This window comes from Akebia trifoliata, chromosome 8 (genome assembly GCF_017979445.1).
Source record: "Akebia trifoliata isolate Shusen 1 chromosome 8, ASM1797944v1, whole genome shotgun sequence".
In the NCBI taxonomy this organism is placed as follows: domain Eukaryota; kingdom Viridiplantae; phylum Streptophyta; class Magnoliopsida; order Ranunculales; family Lardizabalaceae; genus Akebia; species Akebia trifoliata.
In genome coordinates this window covers 14929458-14944852 of record NC_141382.1, presented here as the reverse complement: position 1 = coordinate 14944852, position 15395 = coordinate 14929458, and positions in this window count along the sequence as shown.

The following is a 15395-nucleotide window of genomic DNA, read 5'->3' as shown; positions in this document are numbered from 1 at the left end:
AGCACCTTTATCGATGGTTTCAACTGCATGATTCTTAATCGATAATCTTTAATTTTGAAAATCACCATTGACTTTATGTCTTGATTATTTGGGTGCAATCTATCAATATATCTTCATAAGACCATGAAAGAACATTGTTGAATTTCTCAAGTAAGTTTATTATTCTCTCATGTTCCCTTGAGGATAATGTAATACCGATCTGTACTTCTTGAGTGTACTCTTTAACTCCCATATTATCAAGTTTGATTAGTGAGCTTTGAGTCATTCCTCATGTTAGATTTTATGTTCACATCATTATTGCACGCATGATAATCAAAAGCTTCTTTATATATTGAAAATAAAAAAACATAGAATGACTCACTTGATTAAAGCCCAAAATTAAGAAAAAACTAACGTAACTGAAGTAACCAACTGAATTTAAAGATTGAAGAAAACTAAAGCTAAAAAAGAAGACTTAAAGCGAGGACATCATTCTGTATGGAAGGACACAATTCTAAGGTCTCTACTACTTTAGATATCTTTGATGTGTGACTTGAACTTGTCCGCTTTTGCTACCTCTTCATGTTCTGATTTGAACTTGTCATATGCTGAACAACTCATTGCTTCAATAATTTTTATGTTCTTTAGTTCTGCCACTACCTTAGGGTAATTGAGCTCATTCTAGCATAGAGTGAACGCACTATTAGGATCAATTGGGTGAATGAAGGAAACTGGGTCAACTGATTCGGATTTGGATATGGATATTAGGTTCAATGTAGGAGGGGGTTGATTTTGAAAGGTAGCAAATGGTTAGTCTTAACATTGGGAGTAGTAAGAGCGGGTATGGTGACTTTGTTTTGCTCAATAAGGTCTTGGATAGCATGACGGAGGATAATGCACCTATTAAGAACATGACCGGGCATTTGATGAAATTCAGAAAATTGCCCATTGTCCAAGTTTAGAGGGAGGGGATTAGGTAAAGTCTTAGGTTGCAGTGGTGTCAACAATCCCATTTTCATTAATTTTTTATAGGCAACACTAAGGGACATTCAAAGATTGGAAAATTGTCTCCTCAGCTTAATTTGTGAGGACTGAGCGACTTAAGGAAATAGTGCGAAAGAGGTGTTGGCCACTTGTAAGGAATTGACACTGGGTTTGAAATGTTTGGGTTTTAACTCAGACGAGTTACCAAAAAGTCCAGAAGAGTAGGCATCCTCAACTTGATTTCTAGCCTCAAAGAGGGACTAAAAAGTGGGAAGGTATTGAGGTATCAAGTACTTGGCATAATTTGGAGTGAGATTCCTGAGGATGATCTTGACTTGTTCCTTCTATTGAGGTCAGTCCCACAATTGAGCAGCTTTAGCTCTCCATTGAGCAATGAATTTAGTGAAGATTTTCCCAGGCTTCTGTTTGATAGTTTCTAAATTTCTTCTTGTGAGTTCAATATCCGTGTTAAATGAATACTGATCAATAAACTCTTTCATCAATTCATGTCATGTTCTTACCTGAGACATTGACCAGTGTAGGGTAGGACCTGTAAGGGTTCTTTGAAAAAGTTGAGCCATCTATTCTTCACTCAGACCCTAAGATTGCATTATGCCGACATATACTTTCAAGTGAGTCCTAGGGCATCCAATCCCGTCAAACTTCTCCATATCTGGCATTGTGAACTTCTTTGACAGACGGACCGTGGGAAACAAGGTCATTGCCCCTAATCCAAGAGCAAGATCGTCGGGGTCTTTGATATTCTTCAAAACAGTTTCAACCTGAGTTATTCGATGAGTTAAGATAGGGTCAACAAGTAATTCATTATCTTCTTGATCGTCGACGAGGTTAAACACAGCCTGAGGTTTTATAGTTTTATCTTTTTTCTTTTCAATTTTCAGGGATTCAATTTGTGTTTGGACAGAAGCAATAATCTGTGCTTGAAAAGATTCTAAAATCTGACGGAGCGTAACTTCATCCATGGTACTTGTTTCTTCTTGTGGCAAAGACTGACTACTTGGCAATGGTACTCTGGAAATACGACTATTTTCAAGGATCCAAAATGGTACAGATGTAGGTTTACAACGTTTAAGACCAATTATCACCTGAGTGGAAGTACACCAAGATTAACCATTGATTCTGAAAGTTTGATTCTTAACCACATGATTAAAATTTTGAGATTAACTTAAGTCTGGTGGGAAATATTGAATCCAATTGCACTATAAGTCTATAGTGACCAAGAAGGTGAAAAAGGTTAGTCATGGGTCTGCCTTTGATTGGGATAGAACCTTTGATTAGACGAAATAATTTTGACCCTAGGATCGCATCTATTTGGAATGGTCTGAATCTTTGAAAGTAAAATCAATTAGTCCAACCGGTTTGATGTTGATCAGTTTGATCTATTTGTTGATGGGGCTAATTGACTTACATTTCACATATTGGATCGGACCGATATTGCGGGTCTAGTTTGAATGGTCTGGATCGGTCCGCCCACTTACCTGTTGGTTGGATTGATTAGAGTAACCCGGGATCACCCATAGTCGGTTCTGGTCGTGACTTATAGGAAGGTTCCTAAACTTTAGGTTTACTACGTATAATGCAATTTATCTGGCCACCCTTGCTCTCGAACATACTCAATCAGACGATACGTGGTGACTTGGTTTGATATACTGTATAAGTGATAATCTAAAATTTCAACCCACTTCTCTGAAGTCAAAAGCAACTAGTTTAATCCCCAGTTGAGAGGTGGCGTACAATGCTGAGCAAGGGCCCTCTTAAATACCTTTTGTCTAGAATAGACGTAATCTATCCCCCTTGTATATAAGGTACAATGGGACAGGATCTTGCTTAGGCACTAATTTTGACCAAGAAGTGCAATTGGTGAACTTGGATTATCTTTGATATACCGTATAGGTACAAGTCTAGGGTTGTAGCTTTTATAAATAATTTAGTATCCCACAAGGGGCCTGACCACGTACTAGTACTATATTGACAATCGAGACATGTGACTGTGCGACTTATAATAGGACAAAAGGTTCAGGTCGTCCTAGCATGGGTGCATCGATATACCTTTCAGAGTCACCTGATCAAACGATACCGATGCCAAAGTTTTATATACCCTAAGGTACGTGAGTGGAGTTGTGATTTTGATGAATGACGTCGCATCTCCGAAGAGACCGGGCCACGCACTAGTGCCATGTTGGCTAGAAGGGACATGCAAGTGTGCAATGCAACAAAATAAACGTGTTAGTGGTATGTGCAAAGTAGGGTGGGGTGTGCCCGGAGCATTTTCAGATGAATGGGCCTATGGGCAAGATCAGATTATCACAATATGGATTTCAAATATTAAACAAAATACAAACAACATCTATAATATTCAATTCAAAATCAACGCATACACATCCTAAAGATATATCAGATCATGGCATATCAAATGGGTAATCACAGAATATTCAATCAGATTTAACATTGAACCTGGCATAAAATGGATCAAAATAATTTTTTTTTTGTTTTATCTTTATGGTCCAATCAAAGATCATTTTGGGCAACCTTAAACAAGTTGAGATTTCAAAGAATATATTAAGTTAAGAATGTAATGATAATTGTCGAGATAGTAAATTATGATCATTTTTTTTTTTTGAAAAAATTATTTATTATTTCTTTTAAGAAAACAAATTGATTTTTATTTTGCTAAGCAACACCAAAAAAATTCTCTCTTATTTGAAGAAATTGAATTTTTTTTTTTTGTATATGTTACTGCCAGCAACGCACAACAGCAACAACACAACAGCACAACAGTAACAACAACACAACAACAACACACAATAGCATATTCAGAAAAACTGAATTCTGTTTTATAAAAAAAAACATTTTTTTTAAGAAATAAAGAAAAACTGAATTCAGTTTTAAAAAAAAATTGTTCCTTTTTTTTTTTTAAAGAGAAAAACCGAATATTGTTTAAAATAAAAAATTTTGAAACAAAGAGAATTTTTTTTTCTTAACATTTTTTTTAAAAAAATTTACTATCGAAGATTAACGCATGTGATGAGTGGATTTTATACCTACAAATTAACCACTTTTAAATATAATATTTTATTAATTTTAGAGTCTTTTAGTTGTTTTTAGTTAAGTTTAGTTTATTTTATACTTTTTATGTAATTATGTGTTTTTATTTTATTTTTATGCTTATTTTACAGATTATGAACAATATGGAACATTGGGATGTTTGCATACGTTTAGGAGAAATTCTGGATCCAAATTGGTTCACTCTCGGAAGAAGGAAACTAAGCATACAAGTTAAAAAAAGCCTTCAAGCCGCAGCTTATAGAAAACGAAGCCGCGGCGGGAATTCAAGAATTGCACAACAGAAATATAAAAATACAAGCCGCGGCATGACATGTTTTGAGGCCATAGCTTGCTTACATTTCCAGCTTTACACGTTAATTTTTTGGGACTGAATTAGAGATGGATTTTGGGACTCTTAAACTCTAATGACTCCATACCTATAAATGGGAACGATTAACCCTTATTCTAGGAAGAGAGAAGTTCTGGGTTTTTTTTGGAGGCACAAGATCGAGAAGGAGGACGAGAGCTGGAGATTCGACTTTTGAGTTTTATCTTTCTGAACTTTATCTCTTCTCTTGATGTTTATAATCTCTAAGAATGGCTAAATACATTTGTGATTTTGTTTTCTTTTCAATGATGAACTAATTTCTATTCTAGGGTTATAATGGAACACATTCATGATATTTGATTAGTTTTATTTATTTCTTCTATGATTCCATATGTGATTGTTTATTTTATCCTATGTTTAATGCGATTTAATTAACTGGTCATTGATTGAATTGAATCGGTGAACCTTAATAATATCGACAAAGTTATTTTGTGTTCATGATCTAGATAGAATAACATACGCTAATTTGAGATAGACATATACTCACGTTGCGTGTGCATCCCTTATGAGAGTTTATTCTTAATGAATTCTTCTTGATTTAATTCTCATAGACATATAGGGAGTTAGTTTAGAAGGGTATTTTTACATGACCATAGACAGAGGCTTGTAGAGAATTTAGTGTTCTTGGGTGACAATTATAGTGGATTAATTTATCACACAAGGAAAGATAATTTAATCAAGTAGATTGTTTGGTGGAAATTATAAACCTAGATTTTATCACTCATTGATTTTAAATCTGCAAATTTATTCTCTGCATTGTTTCCTTCTTTGTTATTAAATCTTTCTTTTATTTTCATTTGGATAAAATTAGAGTGAGATAAATTGGTAATTAGCAATAGATTAGTATTTAGTCTCCTTGGGAACGATACTTTTTTATCACTTTATTACTTGTTTCGATACATGTACTTGCGTGCGTAAATTTAGACAACAGCATGTACCATAAAAAAATTAAATAAAAAAATAAAAAATAAAAAATAAAAATAAATAATAAAAAAAAAAATTTATTTAAAAAAAAATCTTTATGATCCAACAATCTTCATTCCATTTTACCTCATTATTTTCCTTTAAATCATTAGATTATTTGGGAGTCTCCCAAATCAATCTTTAATTGGGATCACAAAAAAAAAACATCCAAGAATATGCTCTCCAAACTTTTATAACCAATTTCAGCATCATCCCATCATCAATTCATATGTCAATTTGAATCTTTCATTATTTAGGGTTAGCAAAAAGTGACCCTCAATTAGATAAGATATATATATATAATATCCAAAATCCAAATAAATGATCCACAATCAAGCCATAAAAAAAATAAACAAATAAAATAAATCGAACTAAATAATAAAAAAAAATTAGGTCATCCTGGCAATGCTCTCATACTTGAGATTTTTCAAGTCTGATCCTCAATAATCCCCAGTGGAGTCGCCACCTAATTATTATGGTCTAGGAACCGAACATCGACTCTAAAAGGATAAAACAATTAATCTAAAAAAAAAAACTAAGTCCGGGGATCAAATTACGGGGTTGGAAGGTGTTAGGTACCACCCCGCCTGGCAAACACCGATTTTTACTATTTTCCAAGAAGACTACATTGCTAAAAAGACTTAAATAAAAAATAAAAAATATTTACCTTGACGATCGCAACGGTGGTTCCCTCAGAGCTGGCGGAGAGATCCCCTTGATTAATATTTCTTGCTTCATTCTGTCACCGGATTCGCTTCAGATCTCCAAGACAAAGTACCTCCTTCTTAGATCTTAATCTTTCTGATTTGTTTATGGATTTCTGGGTGTTTTTGAAGGGTTTCTGGGTATTTTTTGAGCTAAAGTAGGGGATGGATGTTAGGTAAGGAGTTAGGGCTTCAAAATTAGAGTTTGGAGGAGGCTAGGGAAGCTTTTTGACCTACTTTTCTTAGGATTTATTTTGACCTACGAGATTAGGGTGTAGAGATCCCTATTTATAGATTTTTTAGAACTTTTTAGATAGAGTTAGAGTTAGATTATATTTCTTTTAGATAGTTTTAGAGTTTAATTAGAATTCTATTAGGGTTATGGTTTGACTTTGATCTTATTAGATTGATTAGGGTTTTGACTTAAGTCTCACTTGATTGACTAGAATTTAGGGTTTTGACTTAAGTCTTACTTGATTGACTTGATTTTAGGGTTTTGACTTAAGTCTCACTTAATTGACTAGATTTTAGGATTTTGACTTGAGTCTTACTTGATTGACTTAATTTTTTAAAAAAATTTATTTTTAATTAGGATTTTAATTTACATTAATTAATATTTTAATTATTAATTTCAGAATTTTTAATTATTAAAATTATAAAATTACCATTTTGCCCTCGGAGAAGATTTTTTGCGTTTTAAGTCGTTTTTCAATGTTCCAGGATGTTTTGGAATCGATTTTTCATAAGGAATTCAATGAGAATATTGGTTTGTGTCTTTTATGAATTTTTTTGTGCAAAATGGTCGTGAACTTTATGATGGGCATTTTCATAATTTTGTCAAATTTTGTGAAAATTGGCAAAATGGTTTATTTGGTTTCGATTTGTTGTTTTATGTATTTGAAATGACTTTCCTAAGCATAATGTAGGCTCTAGGGATGTTTTGATGTTAGGGTTATTTTGATAATTTGATCATTTTTTAGTAATTTTTATCGTGAAACTTCTTTTTGTATGAAAAATGATGATTTCTATGTTTTTGGGAAACATTTTCCTAGCGTAGCGTGATTTTTACAGTTTTGTTTGCTTGAGATACCTCATCCGAATTTTTGAAACATCACTAGTAATAAAATAGAGCATTTGAATAATCATCCATCATTGGGAACAGTCGCAATCGAGTTGACGAGTTGATTAATCAGGCGAGTGAAAAAATGGGGTGTCTACAAGTAAATGATTAGATTTTGCTATTGACCCACTCAACATTTGGTTAGGACTTGCAACATATGGATTTAATTCATTTGGGATGAAAAAAAAGTCATACAGTTGTTGGCTTGTTATGGTTGTTCCTTATAATTTACCACCATCTTTATGCATGTAGAAGGAGTTTATGATGTTGACACTTTTCATTCCTAGGAGAAATAATCCAGGACATGACATTAACGTATACTTGCAGCTACTGATTGTAAAACTAAATGAGTTGTGGTCTACAGGAATTAAAACATATAATGCTAGCACTAAACATATGTTTACAATGAGAATAATTTTATTATAGGCTATACATGATTTCCCAGCATACGGTCATTTATCGGGTTATGAAACAACGGGAAAATTTGGATGTCATGAAAGCTATTATGGTATAAAATGTAGAGAGTTGCTATGGTGTTGTTTTGGTTAACATAATCCATGACATAGGCATCTTAATGTACTTTTATCAAAGAAATTCAAATTTTAGACAATTCACATGACTCTCACTCAGTTGCCAATAAATAAATTATTAATCAAAGTATAGTTTAAATTGTCCATCACAATATTTTGGTCAAGAGAAAATATAATTAAGATGATCTTAATTAAAATATTTCATGGAGTTTTATAATATTTAGGACAATCAAAATATTTTTGATTCAATATATAATTTGCTCCGAGCTCAACAAAAAAAGTAATGTAAAAATAGTTCAAAAGTATGCACTATAATTCTTTAAACCACCAATGTTACAACTAAATTGGGGTGCCGACACACAATACCAAATAGGGAAATACCAAGTCAAGTCAGAAAATTCGATAAAATCTTAAAATTATATTTAATTTATTCAAATTTGAATAGCCCAACACAAATTTTTATTATATTTGTAGCTACATGATTTTCGAGTGCGAAGATCACCGCCATATGGATTTGAAGTCACCATCATTTTTTTTTAGAAAAAGGGTGTGAATTGTAACACCCCGGATTTTCAACTCATATCTCGAGGAAATTAAATGGTGAGATTTGGAAGTAAATATCGAAGGAGAGACTTAGAGTAAAATACTCGGATCTTGTTATGATTAATTTCGAGGAAAATCAACTTCGCCATTAGATTCAAAAGGATCGAAATATATACATTAGCCTGTAAGCAAGTCCGAATTCGAATTCGGATAGAGAAGTTATAGAATCCTCGAATTTTGTGTTAAGTGGGACTCAAAATAGTGAAATTTCGTTAGAGCGAGAATCGAAAAGATTTGATGACACAATTAGATCCGAATCGAAAAATTATTCGAAATGGTATATTCGTTTGTCGCTTTCCGAGTCCGAATAGTTAAGTTACGATCGAAACTAGAAATAAGGGGGAAATTACAAGTATGCCCCTCAACTTTATTATAAAAAGGAATCTGATTTCTTTTATTTCATTCTTTCCTCTTCTTCTCTAAGAAAACCCCAAACGACAGCCACTTCTCCACCCTAGGGTTTCGACCCATTTCTGTCAAGTTTGTGCGCGAACGAAGCCGAGTTGAACCTCGACGAAGAAGGCAAAGTTGTCGGCCACGACGAGGGCTACAACTTCACCACCTTTGGTTGTTCATTCTTGTTCGTTTTCTCCATCCTCCATCAAAACCAGCCTGGTAGCTCGAGTAAACCTCAACACATTCCATTCGAGGGCTTCATCGAGTTAGGAGCTAGGTCTATACTTCATTTTAGAGGAGAAGGAAAGCGTCATTGTCGGATACCTTGCAAACCCTCGTTCGTTTCGCATCCAAGTCAGCCCAACCTCGACTCTTGAGCCATCCAACCTTGAGTTGTAGTGCTAGCTTGTACCCTTGGCGTCCACAACCAAGTAAGGGACTTCCAATTCTTATTGGTAGCTTTAGATTTCTGAAATTTGCATTTAGGGATTTTGTTAAAAATGTGTTGCTTGTTTTAAATCATAGAAATCTTTATTTGAATTGAAATTCATGCTAGAAATAAGGATTTGATGTGTTTAATCTATATTTTAAATGTTGAATTCGTGGGTGGATTGAGGGATTTGAAGAATGGAACAAAGATCCAAAGAATTGATCGAAAAACCCAAAAATCGCGAGTGAGGTTCAGGCTGTCGGCGGGAAGGGTCGGTGCCACCGGCACCTGCCGAAGGCATTCTGTCGGTTCCACCGACAGAATGAAGTTTCTGCCACCGAAAATTTTCTTCCGTCGGCAGGAACCATCGGTTCCACCGACAGAACAAGGTTCTGCTGCCGACAGCACTGTTCTGAGTCAGAAACAGACTCTGATTCTTGGCCTGACTTCCTCACACCTTATACACTATTTCTCACCCTTTATTTCATTAAAAACATTTAAGTAAATGTCCTCTTTAATTTTTACTTTCCATTTAATTTTTACTTTCCATTTACTTTAAGTTCTTTAATGAAATTAAGGTTTTACCCCCCATTTCGGAACAATGGGAATGGTTTCAAGATCCAAATCTCAAAGGATCAAAATCCGAATTTTGGTTTCAAGAACAAAACGTATTTTTCGACGTTTTCGGCAAGTTTTCAAAATGAAATAACTTTCGCGTTTCTTTGAATTAGATTACAAAAACTATATGGTGTCGAATCTCATGATCGAGACTTTCATTTCGAAAAATCCGTTTTCAATTTTGAGAACTTTGAAAAATTGAGTTTCTAACACTTAGCCAAATTTTCACCAGCTTTCTCTATTTTTAACAGTTTTGGTCCCGAGCATCGCTGGGACCTTGTTTTTGAATAAACTTCGGTGGTTTTCAATGGAAAGACCAAAAGAATGACTTTGAAAGATTGAAAATGAATGGTTGATTTGAAAGGATGAAAAATGAGAATGTTGAGAGAATGGAAAAAGGGAATGAACGGTAAAATGTCAGAATCACACCCGAGGGGTGATGTCTGCATTTTACATTGTATGTTGTGTGTAGGTTGGTGAAAGGGTATCCAGGTTATTAATGAAAGGGTTGCATGTTTATTTCCGATTATGTTAGCGCTTGCGCTGAGTACTGTTATTTATTTTAGGCCGATTGGCCACGGTTGCATGGTAGGAACTGGATATCCGTTCTCAACCCTGTTCTGTTAATTTCTCTTTTGTTTTAAATGAAAAATCATATATGTACGTAGCTATTTTGTGAGCTGTTAAAGGGTTTGTGAATGCCTGAAGGGATAGTGTGTCACATCATCCGGAGGGGTACACTATCCTGGAATGTACGGTAGGGACCACTAAACTCATACGTGGTATGGGAAGCGTATGAGAGTGGAGTCACAACTGGAATCCGGGTCCATTCCTTTCTTATCTTTACTAGTGAACGTGTATTGTAAAGGTGGTCGTATACGAGTGGAGTGTCATTTGGGAATCACATGCACGCCTGATAGGCATAGACGAAGATGATTAGTCAGTGATCACTAACAATCTAGTAGTAGTCGAACGTTCTGACACATCGAAAAGAGACCCATTGCTTACGGTCACGTCAAATGGCCAGCCTGAGCCGGATAAATGGTTCCGCAAGCGTGGTAGACACGACCAGCCACAAAATCAGGAACTACGATGTTATTGGGGAATATCATGTCCTGACTGGGAGCGATCCAGTCGTGACTCCCAACTCTTTAATTCCAATACTCCACCACTTGTATTATGTATCTGTTGTTATATTTCGAATTATAAACTGAAAAGCATGTCTATCGTTTTAATGTTATTAACGGTATTTGCATAGAATGGAAAATGTATAATGAGTATGGATGATTGATGCCATGTGTAATCTTTAAACTGTTTAGTTGCTCATCCCTGGCTATATGTACCAGTTGATCGTATTTTATCTTGTAAAACCTTGCATGTATTAAAAATACTCAGTATGCTTTATTCGATCATGCTTAGGAAGGGTTATTAGTAGGAATTGGCTGTGGACTTACTGGGTAATCATTGTTACTCACCCTTTCCTTCCTATTTTTTTAGTTTCAGCACTTGCAGCTGTCGAGGCAGGCGTAGAGGCAGTAATTGAGGAGTATCTGGTCGATCAGATCGACGATCAGATTTTATTGCCTGGTGAGCACTAGGGCCACATCCCTTAGTGTTGTCAGTTTCATCTAGGATGTATGTAATTTTTGGATTTGAGAGTTTTAGGCCTCTGTTAGAGTGAGAGTGTTTTGGTAAGCCTGTATATTGATAAATCTTCCGCACTCTGATCTACTTACATGTTAGATGTAATTAGTCTTCCGCTATTATTTTCCTGTATCTACATTTTTATATACAGGTTTTGTTATAAATTGGTTTATCAGGTTTGAGTTCCGTGAAACGCTAACATAAACAGAGGAGACCATGCCGAAATTTCGAGGTGCCACCTAGTACCTTGGGATTTGGCCTTGGGATTTGTGTTAGCGTTTGGCGGGGCGTCACATGAATGGTCACCCGGAAGGTATTTTTCGAAAAATTGTCATTTTGCCATTGTAGTTACTCTCGTACGGATTTGAACATTGATCAACCTAAGATCTAGGTAAAGGTTCAATTAAAGAGGGGGGAATGTGTTAGGCACCCCCCTCTTTCCACCGAAAGGTGGGTAACCTTAAAAACGTGGTCATTTTAGAGAAATAAAAGAACATAAAAAAAAATTGGTTGAACGACGATTTTGTGCCCTCGAACGAAAGGACTTTTAATGTTGACTTAAACTAAGAGGCTCATCTCATCGAGAGAAGAGACCTCACCATGTTTTTTGCCTCAAACTCACATAATTTTAGGAAAAGTATGGGCTTTGTGATTATGGACCCATTCTCGTGGAATAAAAATGGCCTAACTATCGATATCTTCAAAACGTTTTTGTGGTGTATACACTTGTGAGTAGGGATTAAAGATGGTTAAGTTTTATTTTAAAAGGGCTTCAACCCCTATACTTCCAATCAAAGCAAAGTTCGATCTACTAGAGGTAGGGGAGGGTTGATAGTATATCTTAGGGCTATCTAAACAATAATTAAAGAAGTGAGGAAGGAAGATAGAATATTAAAATACTATCCCACATCCACCTTGAAGCTTAAGTCTTCTTTGTATTCTTCTTTTTCTTTTTCTTCTTAGGTCCTTAGTCATAATATGTAAAATTCTTTTTTTTTTTAAGGAGAAGAGAGTGTGAAGAGATTAGTAAGGATTTTTATGGGTTTTTAGAGTGAAATTGAGATAAGATGAGATTAGAGAGATAAGACTTGAGGGGGTTTGAGAGCATTAAAGATTGAGAGAGATGACTTGAGGGGGGGGGGTATTCAAGCATGCATTTTTTAAAGGGTAAGTGAAAGCGTCCTCAATCCACAAGTGTGGATCCGTTTTTTTGATGTTTTGGGAGTCACCACCTAGTTTTACGGTCTAGGAACTGAAACATGACTCAAAATGGATAAAAAAATGTACTAATCTACGAAAAAATGGCTCTGGGGATCACGTTACGGGATTGGAAGGTGTTAGGCAACAATCCTACCAAGCGAATGCTGGTCTTTACTTTCTCAAAAAAATTACATTGCAAAAGTAACGACTTAAAAATCAAAACAAAAATATTACCTTTGTTACTTGGGTGATTGTGCCGGTTGATTCCCTCAGACTGATATAAAACATTTCTCGTGTGAGTGTTCTTGCTTTTGTCTCTATTTCTAGATTCAAGATTCACAGGAAAGTTCTGGATCGAATTATTAAGATAACTTGGGTCTCAACTTAACTTTTTGACCAATAGACATCCTTAAACAGATGGGCAGATAAAAATATTTAATGCCATGTTGGAGGAGTATCTAAGGCATTTTGTCATTGCCAACCAGAAGGATTAGGTGAATCTTCTTGATGTCGCGGAGTTCTGTTTCAATCTTTAAAAGAGCTTTTCTTCTAACAAGAGTTTTTTTGAACTTATCACTGGTCAACAACCTTTAACTCCTCATACTATTGTTTCAGGCTATTAGGGACAGTGTCCAAGGGCATATAGGTTTGCAAAGTTTTGGCAAGACAACAATGAAATTGCCAGATCTTACGTTGAAAAAATGTTTAAGGGGATAAAGAAATGGGCTAATGAATATCGTCGACCAAATCGTTTCAAAGTTGGTGACTTAGTTCTACTCAAGACAGATCAGTTGAAAAGGTTCAACCGAGTTCAGTGAGCACACAGAGGCCTAATACAATGTTATGAAGGTCCAATGCTCATCCTTTTTCAAGTCGGTAAGGTTTCCTATAAGCTAAAGTTATCGCACTGGTTACGCAACATTCACCTTGTCTTCCATGCCAGCTGTCTCAAGTCATTTCATGCAAATCTAGTAGATCCCGCGCGTAGCATTCCAACACGTACACTTTCTCATTCAGCAATCCAGCCAGAGCGTGTTGTTGAAAAAGTTCTTGCAGAACGTCAAGTTAGCAGCAGTTCAAGCAAGCACCAACACATGGAGTACTTCGTCACATGGAAGAAGAACATGCCAAAATGTGAAAGCTACCTGGGAAAGTGCAGAGAACGTACAACCTTTCAAGTAGAAGATTGAAGAGTTTGTCAGGGACAATGCGACGAGGACGTTTGCAAAATAGTGGGAGAGACTGTAAAAACCACACATTCTAACACCTAAAGTTATGCGTACGTCACCTCGGAGTCATCTTGGAGCACCCATGTAACACTATGTAAGATTCACATATGAAGCCATATCAGCCTCGTACCAGGGCATATCTATTAGCTTAATGATATTTTAGTAATAAGGGAGTATGACTGGCATCTACTTTTGATGTTTCCTTATGGAAACCTAGGAAAGACTTAGCATACACTTTGTAGGAAGGGTGTCTAGTGCTTCCCAATCCCTGGCCTACACCTACGTTGACTTTAAGTCCTCGCGCCAAGCTACGTGGAGTTCCGCATGTCATAGATCATCAATTTCTTGTAACACACCTATTTGCTTTTGTAACGGTTACACCGTGTAATCAATCTTATATTAATAAAGTTGTCTCCGGGCCTTGTCTTGTGTTGCCCCCATTCTCTTACTTGCTATCTACGTATTATGTGTGTGGATATTATTTTTACAGGCTTGCTTATAGATTAACACCCCTTGAACTGCAAGACCTTACTTCGAAAGAACATAATCGTGACACATGGGCATGGGCTAATATGGTTACATATAAGTATGTGTGATTGTAAGGTGTGGACAACCTGCACATGTTAATCATTCATCCTAGGGCTATCAATGGGTCGGGCCACACAATGAAAAGCCTACGTCAAAGCCAAGCCCACAAATTTTGAGCTTATTTACGAGTTGGTCAGTGCCAATCACCCAAGCCTAGGCGCACCCCTAGACAGGAAGGCCTAATTAAGACAACTTATGCGCACAACTAATTATATTAATGTTTTCTTATTTTTGTCGGAACATTAAGATTTTGAGTTAAAAATATGCATAGGAATTTACTATTGCATGAAATGAAAATTGTTAAGCTCGATTTTACAAGAAATTCTTAAAAGATGATCTGATTCAGTGAGGAAGCCAAATTGATGAACAAAATCCTAAAATTTGAACTAGTTAATTAGGAAGACAACCTCTACACATAGTTCGGATCCATTTTTAATTTTTTTTTAAAATATCTACTTGCATTTTAATGTCTTAGATTTTTTCAATAAAATCAAATTACATCATTAATTCGTTGTAAGTCAACAAGACTCACTTTTGATCAAGGGTAGACCACATCTTGCATTTTGTGAGGTATCCCTAATATCACTCATTTCGAGGGTTAGGTAAAACTGAAATTTCCTAAATTCTATTACTTCCTCACAACTATCTATTTAAACAATTTCCTAACTTAGCAAAGAATTGAGCCTTACCAAGGGTCATTTTGCTTAAATGGATTACCACCTCGGCAATCCAACAACACAGCCCACGTTGCTTGGAAAAACTCGGATAAAAAAAATCGTTTTTTTTTTCACTTGATCCAAGGTTTTGAAAATGTACGGCTATTGAACTTCCACATAACTCCCAAACTTAAAATTGAATTTCAACAGTGAAAAATAATCGTTTGGGGAATTTTTATTTATTTATTTTTTTTTTCGAGTTCATAGAATTTTATCCTTTACAGCCCTGAAGAATTG